Source organism: Cyanistes caeruleus, chromosome 18 (assembly GCF_971803275.1).
Source record: "Cyanistes caeruleus chromosome 18, bCyaCae1.hap1.1, whole genome shotgun sequence".
Taxonomy (NCBI): domain Eukaryota; kingdom Metazoa; phylum Chordata; class Aves; order Passeriformes; family Paridae; genus Cyanistes; species Cyanistes caeruleus.
This window is the reverse complement of record NC_141718.1, coordinates 13,329,709-13,339,994: the sequence shown is the minus strand read 5'-3', so window position 1 is coordinate 13,339,994 and position 10,286 is coordinate 13,329,709. Positions and strand designations below refer to the sequence as shown.

The 10,286-nt window shown below is 47.5% G+C and overlaps 1 long non-coding RNA gene across 1 annotated transcript; it reads left to right on the top strand.

Annotated features, from left to right (window-relative positions):
• Nucleotides 1-6,834: 6,834 nt before the first annotated feature.
• LOC147649959 (uncharacterized) lies at nt 6,835-8,834 on the top strand. The gene is made up of 2 exons (XR_015277766.1): nt 6,835-6,958; nt 7,103-8,834. It is a non-coding gene; the product is annotated as an uncharacterized LOC147649959 (long non-coding RNA).
• The last annotated feature ends 1,452 nt before the right edge of the window (nt 8,835-10,286 follow it).

Here is a 10,286-nt window from a genome sequence, read left to right as displayed (position 1 = left end):
TCCATCCTTCTTTCTTTGTTTGTGGAAATGAGCCAACAAGAACTGCAGAAATACAATTCCTGGGGAAAGGTGGCCTGGAACACAGCATCTCTTAGAAAACAGCAACAATGAGGAGGACCTTGAAGAGTTATTGAATGGGAAAATTAGACATGGTGAGGAAGAAAAGGTTAAAAGCTGCAAATAATGAGTGCAGACAATATTAGTGAAAACATGTCAACATAACTGCATTTCCCTCTGTTTCAGAGACAAAGAGCCTGGGATGATGGAGCACTTGGCAACAGATTCTCTGAGGCTGGGCTAAAAGCACCTCCTTGATGGGAGCTGCTGAGGGTGAAGGCAAAAATTGATTTTTCCTCAGGGTGAGGTTTGCAAGGAGGAAAAATTCAGAGAGAAGTCCAGACAAACATATCTTTCTGAGCTCTGGCTGAGGACCATCTTCCCAAACTGCAATTATTCCAGCTCACTGGAACAATGACAAAGAGTCTCTGTTCACAGGGTTTCTGGGACTTCACAAGTGCACTGAACATTGTCTAGCAAGTTGATGAAGATGTTCAAGAGGAGTGACATGAATGTTTGTCCTCACTAAGGACAGGTCTTTCCATTTTTGACTGAAAATGCTTTGCAGCCAACATCCTTCTTTCCTAAACATTAAGCATCTCCTCTTGAAAAACGGGCTGTTACTTTGACAATGCAAAGGATATATGTAGGAGTTTGTCTGGTATAATATTTGTTCTTTCACTGTGCCATAAATAATTCTAACCAAAACCACTGCTGGGTTTTCAGACCAACCATTTTCTGGAATGCCTCCGTTCCATACTCTGGGATCATGTTAGGGTGCCTTCACCTAGACAGCTGGTGGGGTTGGATGGAGCCATTTGCAATGACACTCCTGGGTGATGCTCAGCAGTACAGACACTGCTTTGTGTGTCTGCATCTGCTTTCAGAGCTCAGCATCTCCCTTGGAACCTGGGCAAGAGCTTGTCAAGCTCTTCCTTCCCAGGAGTCTGCAGAGGTACTTGAGGTACATGAGCACCATTTCTCTTAATCCAGGTGAATGGAGCCAGGCTGGGAGAGCTGGGGGTGCTCACCTGGAGAGGAGAAGGCTCCAGGGACACCTCAGAGCCCCTTCCAGGGCCTAAAGGGGCTCCAGGAGAGCTGGAGAGGGACTGGGGACAAGGGATGGAGGGACAGGACACAGGGAATGGCTCCCAGTGCCAGAGGGCAGGGATGGATGGGATATTGGGCAGGAATTGTTCCCTGGCAGGGTGGGCAGGCCCTGGCACAGGGTGCCCAGAGCAGCTGGGGCTGCCCCTGGATCCCTGGCAGTGCCCAAGGCCAGGCTGGACATTGGGGCTTGGAGCAGCCTGGGACAGTGGGAGGTGTCCCTGCCATGGCAGGGGTGGCTCTGGATGGGCTTTAAGGTCCTTCTCACCCAAACCATTCTGTGGCTCTGATTCTGGGGTAAATTGAAGCCCATGAGAGTGAAAATTTCCCACAAGAGACAAGTTCTGCTGTTGCAGCAAAGGAAGCAAACTCCAGCTGGACACTCATGTGACAATGAATAGCAAAAACCTTCCAGAATTGCTTGAGTTGTCCTTGCTGGCACAGGCTGCACTGGATGTTTGGTTAAAAGTTCTCCAGGGAACCCTGGTGTCCTGTGTACCATAGGAAATGTCCAAGGGATTGGGAGTCTTCCCTGGACATCATCAGGCTCATGGAGTCTTGTTCCTGTGCCAGACTCTGAAGTTCCTCCTGCTGCCAGTGCCCCTCAGGTGCCCAGACCTCAGTGCCTGAAGGGCCTGTCCCAGCTGGAACACATGCCATACTGCAAAGTGACTGCCTTGGCCACAGCCTGCATCCAATGCCCTGTGACTGCTGTGACACTGGGCAAATGGGAACTCAGGGTTTCTGATCTGAGTTTATTGCCTTTTCTTTCAATGTTCTGTGTTTGAAATAAGAGCTCTGAGGAGAAATTGAGCTTCAGGCTGTTATTTTTTAAACTATTAGAACTTTCTGTCCATTAGCCATTCTGACATCTTCCAGCTCCCTTTCATGTCTCTCCCTGTGTTCCTTGCTGTCTTTGTCAGCTTTCCTTTCCTCACCAAAATGTTACCTACAGCCCAAGGTTGAGGATGACCCCACACTTGATAATCTCTCTGACACATCCAACTTTATTCCCTCCCTCCTGGCCTCAGGACTTCTTGCTGCTGAAGCTGATGATGCCACAGGGGTTAAGAAACCAAACATCTTTAATGGAGACAAATAGGAAAAGGAACAGAACAGTACAAAAAAAGCTTTCTTCAAACTGTGCCCTCAACTTTCAGCTACCTCAGGGTTTCATGTCTTATACCTTCCAAAGTGAGACATTTCACACTCCATGGAGATTGCAGCACTTTAAATTAGACTTCCCAGGCTGGTAACCCCTGGTGCACTCAATACACCCAGATTCCAGCCCCTGGCATTTCTCTCTCCACATCACAGCAGCTGTTCCCCTTCAAGACTGCACAGGCAAGCACTGACTTCTGTCCTCACTTAAACCCCAGACTAAGAGCTGGAAACCCAGAACCTGCACTCCTGGGAGCAGTGTGGTCAAAGGGGCCCTCAGTGCCTTTAAATCCGTGTACCTGTGTGAGCTGAGAGTTATAAATGCACACAGCTTCTCGTTGGGGTTTATGTTCCAATGCAAAGCTCATTTTGCTGTCTTCAATTAAGATTTTTATTATTTTTACTGTTTGAGGTTCATTAAGGTTTTTACTGACAAAGTTTCAACCGAAGTTAATAATTTGCACAAAATAAAACCAACTTTTATAAAAACTCTGCCAGATCCTGGGGAATGTTTGTGCAGCTCTTCCTCTCAGAAGCCAACACCTCTGCTTGGAATTAGCAGTGGTTTGGGGGAGAATCCTCTGGTTGCACTGAAGGTCTCATAGGAGGCAGGGAGTGCCCCTGCCAACACCCTCATCTTCACTCTGCTCTTTGCTGTGCCTCAGTGCTCAGCTGGAACTACTCAAGATATTCCCAAGTTTGCTCTTCCCTCCTGCTTGAATACCAGGCAAAAACTTCATCAGCCAGACACAGAGCATAATTTCTCCTAAAAGCCATGAATTTCCTGTCTTGAGGACCAACAGGGATTGTGGACTTTTCTGATCAGAGAAGATGCAGCTGTTTCTTAATATCTTAATGTTGTCCCATCCAAAAGCGCATCACAAGAGTGCTGGGGATTCTCCAGCCTTGGAAGAGCATGTCTGAATGTTGCTTACACTGTCTCCTGGCTGAGAAGGAGCAAATGTATAAATCAGATCCTCCAGTAAGAGGGAGAGGCAACAGAAATGCAAACATATTGAGAACCACTTGTCTTTCCTGGGCTCTGTGTCCCACTGTTTTAAAGACAGGATAGATGAGGCCCTCTCCTGGGAACAGGAGTCATGTTCCTTTGGCTGGAGGAGTCCACACAGCCACAGCTGCAGAGGACAGAGCTGGGAGGGCTGCATGGCCCCTCTCTCTGCTGTGATTGATAGCTCAGTAAGACTGGAAGGAATTTTGTTTTATATTTTTAAAGATTGGTTACATTACATATTTCTCTCATCCACAAATTTCTTCCTTTCAGGCTGAAGTTTCTCCCCCTGAAATTTCAGTTCTGACCCTAAAAGTATCTGTATAGCGAGTCCCAGGGCATGAGGGTTAAATTTTAGAGTGCATTTATCATGATCCAAAATCCTCGGGGAAGAGGGCTTACCTTGTAAGTCCATCCTTCAGTGTCCTGGCTGTCACTCACACTCCAAGGCACCACAGGGGACAGGCAGGACTCCTCTGCTTGTTTGGACAAGTCCTTCAAACACTTGTTAAACTCCTGGAGTTGCAACTCCACTTTGGGCTGCTGGGGAAAGTGAGGGCTGACATCCATCCATGTGTTAACAACCACACCAACACAGCCATGAGCAGACCTTTCTGTCACCTGTCATCGTGCTCAGTGGTGCCAGGAGGACACAGAGTTCATGGGGATCACTGAGATCACCAGAGCCATTTCCAGCAGTCACTCCTCTCAACATGCAGGCAGCCTCGTGGGGCTCCTGGAATTTGTGCTAAATCAGCACATAAAAACACCTCCTGCTCCTTCCTGGTGATTTGAATTCTGTGCATTTGTAGAAGGAATTACTCCTCCAACACTTCATCTAAATCGTTATTCATGCTCAGTTTACTGTTTGTCTGGGTTTTTTTAAACACAACTGAAATCCATCATAAATGTCTCATGAGTAAACAAAGGTGTTAATCTATTTGCTAAGCACGGCTGCTGTTTGCTCTGCTGCAGAGAACATGATACAGAGACAGCCTTTCTGTGACACGGTGTCAGGCACGCCTAAAGAATGCCCTCCATCTGCCTTTGGAGACATGGAAAGATCAGGGATATGGGCTGGCCTTCAAAGGCTGGACTTGATGATCTTGGAGGTTTTTTTCAACCCTAAGAATTCTGTGATACAAAAAGAGCATGAGATGAGGGAAGTTGATTTGATGCAGGACACTGTAGTCACCAGACCACCAAGACACCCAGCTCTGGGTTTCCATACCAGGGCAGAGCCGTCCCATACAGGACAAGAAATGGGAAACACGTGGCCTCCAGACACCTCTGTCAGATGTCCTGCAGGCCACCAGCTCTGTTGTGGTCCTAAGCAATGTCCTGTGATGTGAGGACAAGATAATCTCCTTGGCCACTCAGGGCTTGGCCAGGGTTGTCCATGGGTGAGAACATGGCCAGGCTCAATGTGCAGAGATCAAGTGCCTCAGGGCACCTGGCCTCCAGCCTGGCCTCAAGTATCCTTCACGTGAGATGAGAGCGACCTGCTGCTCCCTCCTGCTGACACCCGGGGCTGGGCAGCACCAGCTGAACTGGCTGGGGTGGCATCATTGTTCTTCAGCTGGTCTTGTGCCTTTTCCAGGGGGTATCCAGTGCCAGGGTGTCCAAGGACCAACACTCCTTGTTGGTCCCTTTCCTTGGGAAGCAGCCCTTAAAAACAAAGGAGTCCAGGAAGGGTGGGCATACTTCAAAACAGAGATCTTGAGGGCACAGGAACAGACTGTGTGCTGAAAGATGAGTCAACAAGGCAGACACCCAGCCTGGATGGGCAATGAGGTATTGAAGGAACTTAAGAGTAAAAAGAGGATGTATCATCTTTGGAAGGAGGGTCAGGTATCTTAGGAAATATTTAAGGGGGTTGCTAGGGCATGTAAGAAAAAAATTAGGGAGGCCAAAGCTCAGTTCAAACTTAATTTGGCAACTTTTGTTAAGGATAATAAAAATGTTTTTTACAAATATATTAACGGCAAAAGGAAGGGTAAGGCCTTCCTAAGGATAAGGAAGATTCTCTACTGGATGCGGGAGGGAATTTGGTGACTACAGATGGGGAGAAGGCAGAGGTGTTCAATGCCTTCTTTGCCTTGGTCTTTAGCAGAAAGACTGCTTGTCCTCAGAACAGCTGTCCTCCTGGACTGGTAGATGGTGTCAGGGAGCAGAATGGTCCCCCTGTTATCCAAGGGGAGAGCTACTGAGCCACTTGGGTGTTCATAAATCTATGGGACCAGATGGGATCCATCCCAGGGTGATTGGGGAGCTGGCAGATGAGCTTGCAAAGCTGCTCTCCGTCATTTACCAACAATCCTGGCTCATTGGTGATGTTCCAGATGACTGGAAGCTGGCCAATGTGACCCCTATTCACAAGAAAGGTAGGAAGGAGAATCCTGGAAATTAATAAGCAAGTTAGCTTTATCTCAGTACCCAATAAGGTAATGGAACATTTTATACTGAGTGCCATCATGCAGCATGTACAGGATGGCCAGGGTGTCAGACCCAGTCAGTGTGGGTTCAGGAGGGGTGGGTCCTGTTTGACCAACCTGATCTCCTTTTATGACCAGGTGACCCACCTGGTGGATGCAGGAAAGGCTGTGTCCATTTGGACTTTAGCAAGGCCTTTGACACAGGGAGCCACTGCACCCTCCTGAAAAAGCTGTCAGCCGTCAGCTTGGACAGGAGCACTCTTTGCTGGGTTAGGAACTGGATGGAGCTGGGCCCAGAGAGTAGTGGTGAATGGTGCTGACCCAGCTGGGGGCCAGTGACCTGTGCTGTCCCTCAGGGGTCTGTGCTGGGGCCAGTTCTGTTCAATATTTTTATTGATGACATGGATGAGGGTATTGAGTCTTTCATTAGTAAATTTGCAGATGACTCTAAGCTGGGAGTGTGTGCTGATCTCTTGTAAGGTAGGAGGGCTCTGGACAGAGACCTGGAATGGTTGGATGGATGGGCAGAGTTCAATGAGATGGCCATTATTGTATGTGCCTCCTGTGCTGGAAGAGCAGCTCTGCAGAGCATCTCTAGGACTCCTCCTGCCTCAGTTTCCAGCAGTTACAAACTGGTAGGAGGCATAGTAATGTCTTTTCTCAAATATGTTCGTGTTAACACTGCTAATTGGATATCCTCATTATGCCTATAAATTCCAGTCCACAGGGACTGTGCACTACAGATGTGCAAATCCAGCTTTACCATCCATTGCTGTGGTGCTGCTGGGCTGTGCTCAGCAGGACTTAAGTGAAGAACAGTGGTGGCTGATGGCTGCAAAGGCATCTGAGTGGGCTGAGGATTTAAACTGAACCACTCAGACACATCATTCTGAAAAGTGGCTTCTCTGGGAAGAAAAGGGCTTTTTGGAAGGAGTTTTGCTGAGTGAATATTAAATCAATTTGGCCATAGTTCCTTGGGAGGATATCTGTTCCTTACGTTTGTGCCCAGATCCAATCAGCACAAACCAGCATAGCCACTTAATGGGCTCCTGAGTGCTGCTAATTGAACACTCCCCTCCCTACTCATTTCCTTGGAATTGCTTAAAGAGAGCAGTCATTTCACCCTCAGTCAGCTGATGGATGAAGGTACCTCCTCAAATTTGCTCCTGGATGTGAATCAGCCCATGAGGTACCTTATTTTTGAATGGGAAAGTTTTTGGAACTTCTCTGTGTTGTTAGACAAAGCCAAGAAATGAGAAGCTTGATGGAGGTGACAGAGGCAGAAGGAGCTGGAAGATTTGACAGGACTCAATTGTTACCTTTGTGTTGGCAGGTGGAAGAGAAGAGGCAGTGACACTCCAAGTAAGATCAGAGTATTCTGGATCTGCTTTTGACTAAAATTTTTTTTTCTTCATAAACATAAAAATCTTTTAAATACCCAAGTGTACATCAGTGTGGTTGGAGATTTCTCACATGCAGGTATTTGTTTGCTATAAGAAAATTATCATCAGCAATGAAAAAGAGGAAAGAAAGAGAAAGGGAAGTGCAAGGCTTTCTCTACTCTAATTTTTGAATCATCTCCAGAAAGCATGTCTTCACTAAAATAAATTGATGCAGGATATGTTTGTGTGGCTATTGTGATACACCTGTAATTTCCCTCCTCCTGTTTATAAAAGCCTTGGAACATGATCGCTGAATAAAACCAATAAGGAGCAATTCCAGTCAGTTCCCTCATTTGTGGGATGAATCTCATACTGTGAATAATGAAGAGTGAATGGCTGAAGTAAATAGTTGACAATCAATCTGCCTGGCTGGTCTTGGGCATGCAATCACACAAGGTGCACTGCAGCACAATCCTGCTGGATGCAAGGTCGCTGTCTGGAAACAAAAAATGCAGGTTGCTATTACCCAGTGGGGGACTGCACCCTGGGGAGCACAGAGGGAATGGGGCCATGCTGGAAAATGAGGAATTGTAGGGGTTAAGATGTCCATGATCCAGGAGAGATAAACCACACACAACAAATCTGAGGAACAGGTACACACAGCTAGGGGAAGTCAGAGCTGCTACCAAAAAATTAATGAAAAGATAAAGATTCAATATTATAAGCCAAGGCATTGCCATCAGCAGGGGATGAGCTCTTGGGAGACCTCAGGCTGTGGAAGACATTGGTTCTCATGTGGGAGCACAATAGCAAACCTTGGTCTCTGATGTGCCAAGGAGCCCTGTGCCAGGTGGAAGGTGAGTTTGATTTCTTGGGTGTTCCCAGAAAAATCAAGAAGATCTTTGCAAAGAAAAAGAAACCCACTGAAACCATCTGAATGGTTCCTGGGAAGTTTTTTTTCTGTCTGGAAGCAAGATTTCCACTGTTCAGCCAGAAAGAGGAGATGGAATGAATGAAGCTGGGGTGATGGGAGTACCTTGAGTACCTTTCTTCAGCAGAGATGGTGTTGCAACCAGTCCACCTTGTTCCCACGCTGTGTCTCTGGTGATCCTGCAGGACTTGGAGCTGCTGAATACCTCAGATGAGACACCATGGAGATCCAGGACTCTGGGAACAAGTCCTGGAAGTGTCCTGGATGAAGCCAGAGAACCTGGTGTATAGTTTCAGGGGCTTTTGTGTGGCTGGGTAGCTGGGACAGGAGCCACAGCAGGACACATTGCACTCCTGCCACTGTATTCCCAGCAAATCCAAGAACTTCTCCCCATTTCACTGCCCCATCTCTGAGCTTGGAAAGCAGGGACTTGGCTGGTGGGGCTGAGACACAGAGGTTGTGCTGGGAGTGTGGAGTTGGTGACGCTGTGTGCTAGGAGGCTGATGAGGAAAGGAAGGAAAGCTGGGATGGACAGGGATAGGAAAGGAGGGAACCACTGTATTTGAGAGGGATAGAGGGAAGCAGGCAAGGAAGGCACAGTGATCAGGGTCATATTGTTGAAGATTTGGGGGTGGGCAGGACAGGGCTCCTGGCAGATCCATTCATCCAGAGTCCTTTCCCTTTTGACCAGGGAAAGGAGGAAAGGAAAAGGTCTGGAGAGAAGATGGGTGGGGACAATCAGTCATCAGACATCAGCCAGTGTTCCCAGGATCCCTCTGTCCAGCTGCAGTCCATCTGCAAAAGCAGAACATGGGGACAAGGATTTTACTGGAAACATGGAATGTGGATACTCACAGGTCTTTATAACATGAGTATTTGCACAACACTCAGCTTGGGATATGCACAGCCTTGAAGGGAAATGGAAAATCCAAATCTGAGCTGAATGTTCATTGCTCTTCAGGGAAGCCAGCAGAGCTGTCTCTGACACCCTGAGACCCTGAGTTTGGGTGCTGATGATTTGTGGGTGTAGCCTGTGGTCAGCAGAGCCACAAAGCCAGCCCTGGCTTTCAGTGTTCACACTGCACAACATGAAGGGTTAAACCCTGCAGGTCTCAGATCAAGCAGGCTGGTATTGCCTTTCCTAGGAAAATTATGGATACTTGGCAGCAAGCTAATAAACCAATCAGCAGTAATTAGCATCTTTTGAGGAATGAAATGTCGGGTGGCATTCAAGGAGCAGAACATCTTGCCTGAGTGAAGTAAAGTGTGAAGGAGCTCTGAGCGAGGTGAGGCTGTTCCGTGGGGCTGTCTCTGGAGCACTGTCCCCAAACCTGCAGCAGAGGTGGGGAGCCTGGACTGACATTTCAGATTCACACAGCATTTCTGGGGCAAGCTGGCTCCTCTGCCTTCTTTCCAGGGGTTTTTCCCGCTATCTGGAGCCCTGCCTTGAGCAAGGAACATGCTCCCATTGGGAGCACATCAGGTCATTGGGCTGGCCCAAATTTTGATCTACTACTAAAATGGTGCTTTTTGCTTTGTGAAATACCTAAACTTTTAATAGAAACACTTCAATCAAAATGCAAAATCACCAGACCCGGAACTGCCCATTGACATCCTCATTTTCCTGCCATAACACTGGATTCTGCACTTTTTGTGTTCCCACATCTCATTGGGATGGAAGCTCCTCTCCAGCACACACCATGAAACATCAGAAAAATGATGCTGTCCTATCTTCAGATTTGGGCCAAAAGATTTTCATAACAATGAAACATTCTGGGGAAATTTAAATGTTTTCCCTGTCAAAAAAAAAATAAATAATAAAAATAAAAGAATCCTGAGAATTTGCAGTCCACAGAACCAACACAACATCCATCATCCTCCCATCCTGGTGACTTGCCAAGGCCCTGCACATGCTGAGAAAGGGAAGACAGGACACCTTGGCAAGATCTCTGCTTGCTGTGTACCAGCACTGCTCCCTTCCAGAGCCCCAAATCCCACTGGAAATACAACTATGCCCTGGCTCCTCTCTCTGCTGACCTGCTCCCCATGGTGAGGCTGGTCAGAGCTGTGATAAATGGGTGAGAAGCGGCCCCTGATGATGGTGATGGGAACCATCTGGCACATCTGTGGTGACATATTGCTGCTAGACCTGCACTTCCAGCTCCATTAGCCTCAATTAGAGTGCACTGGAATATTTAGCACAG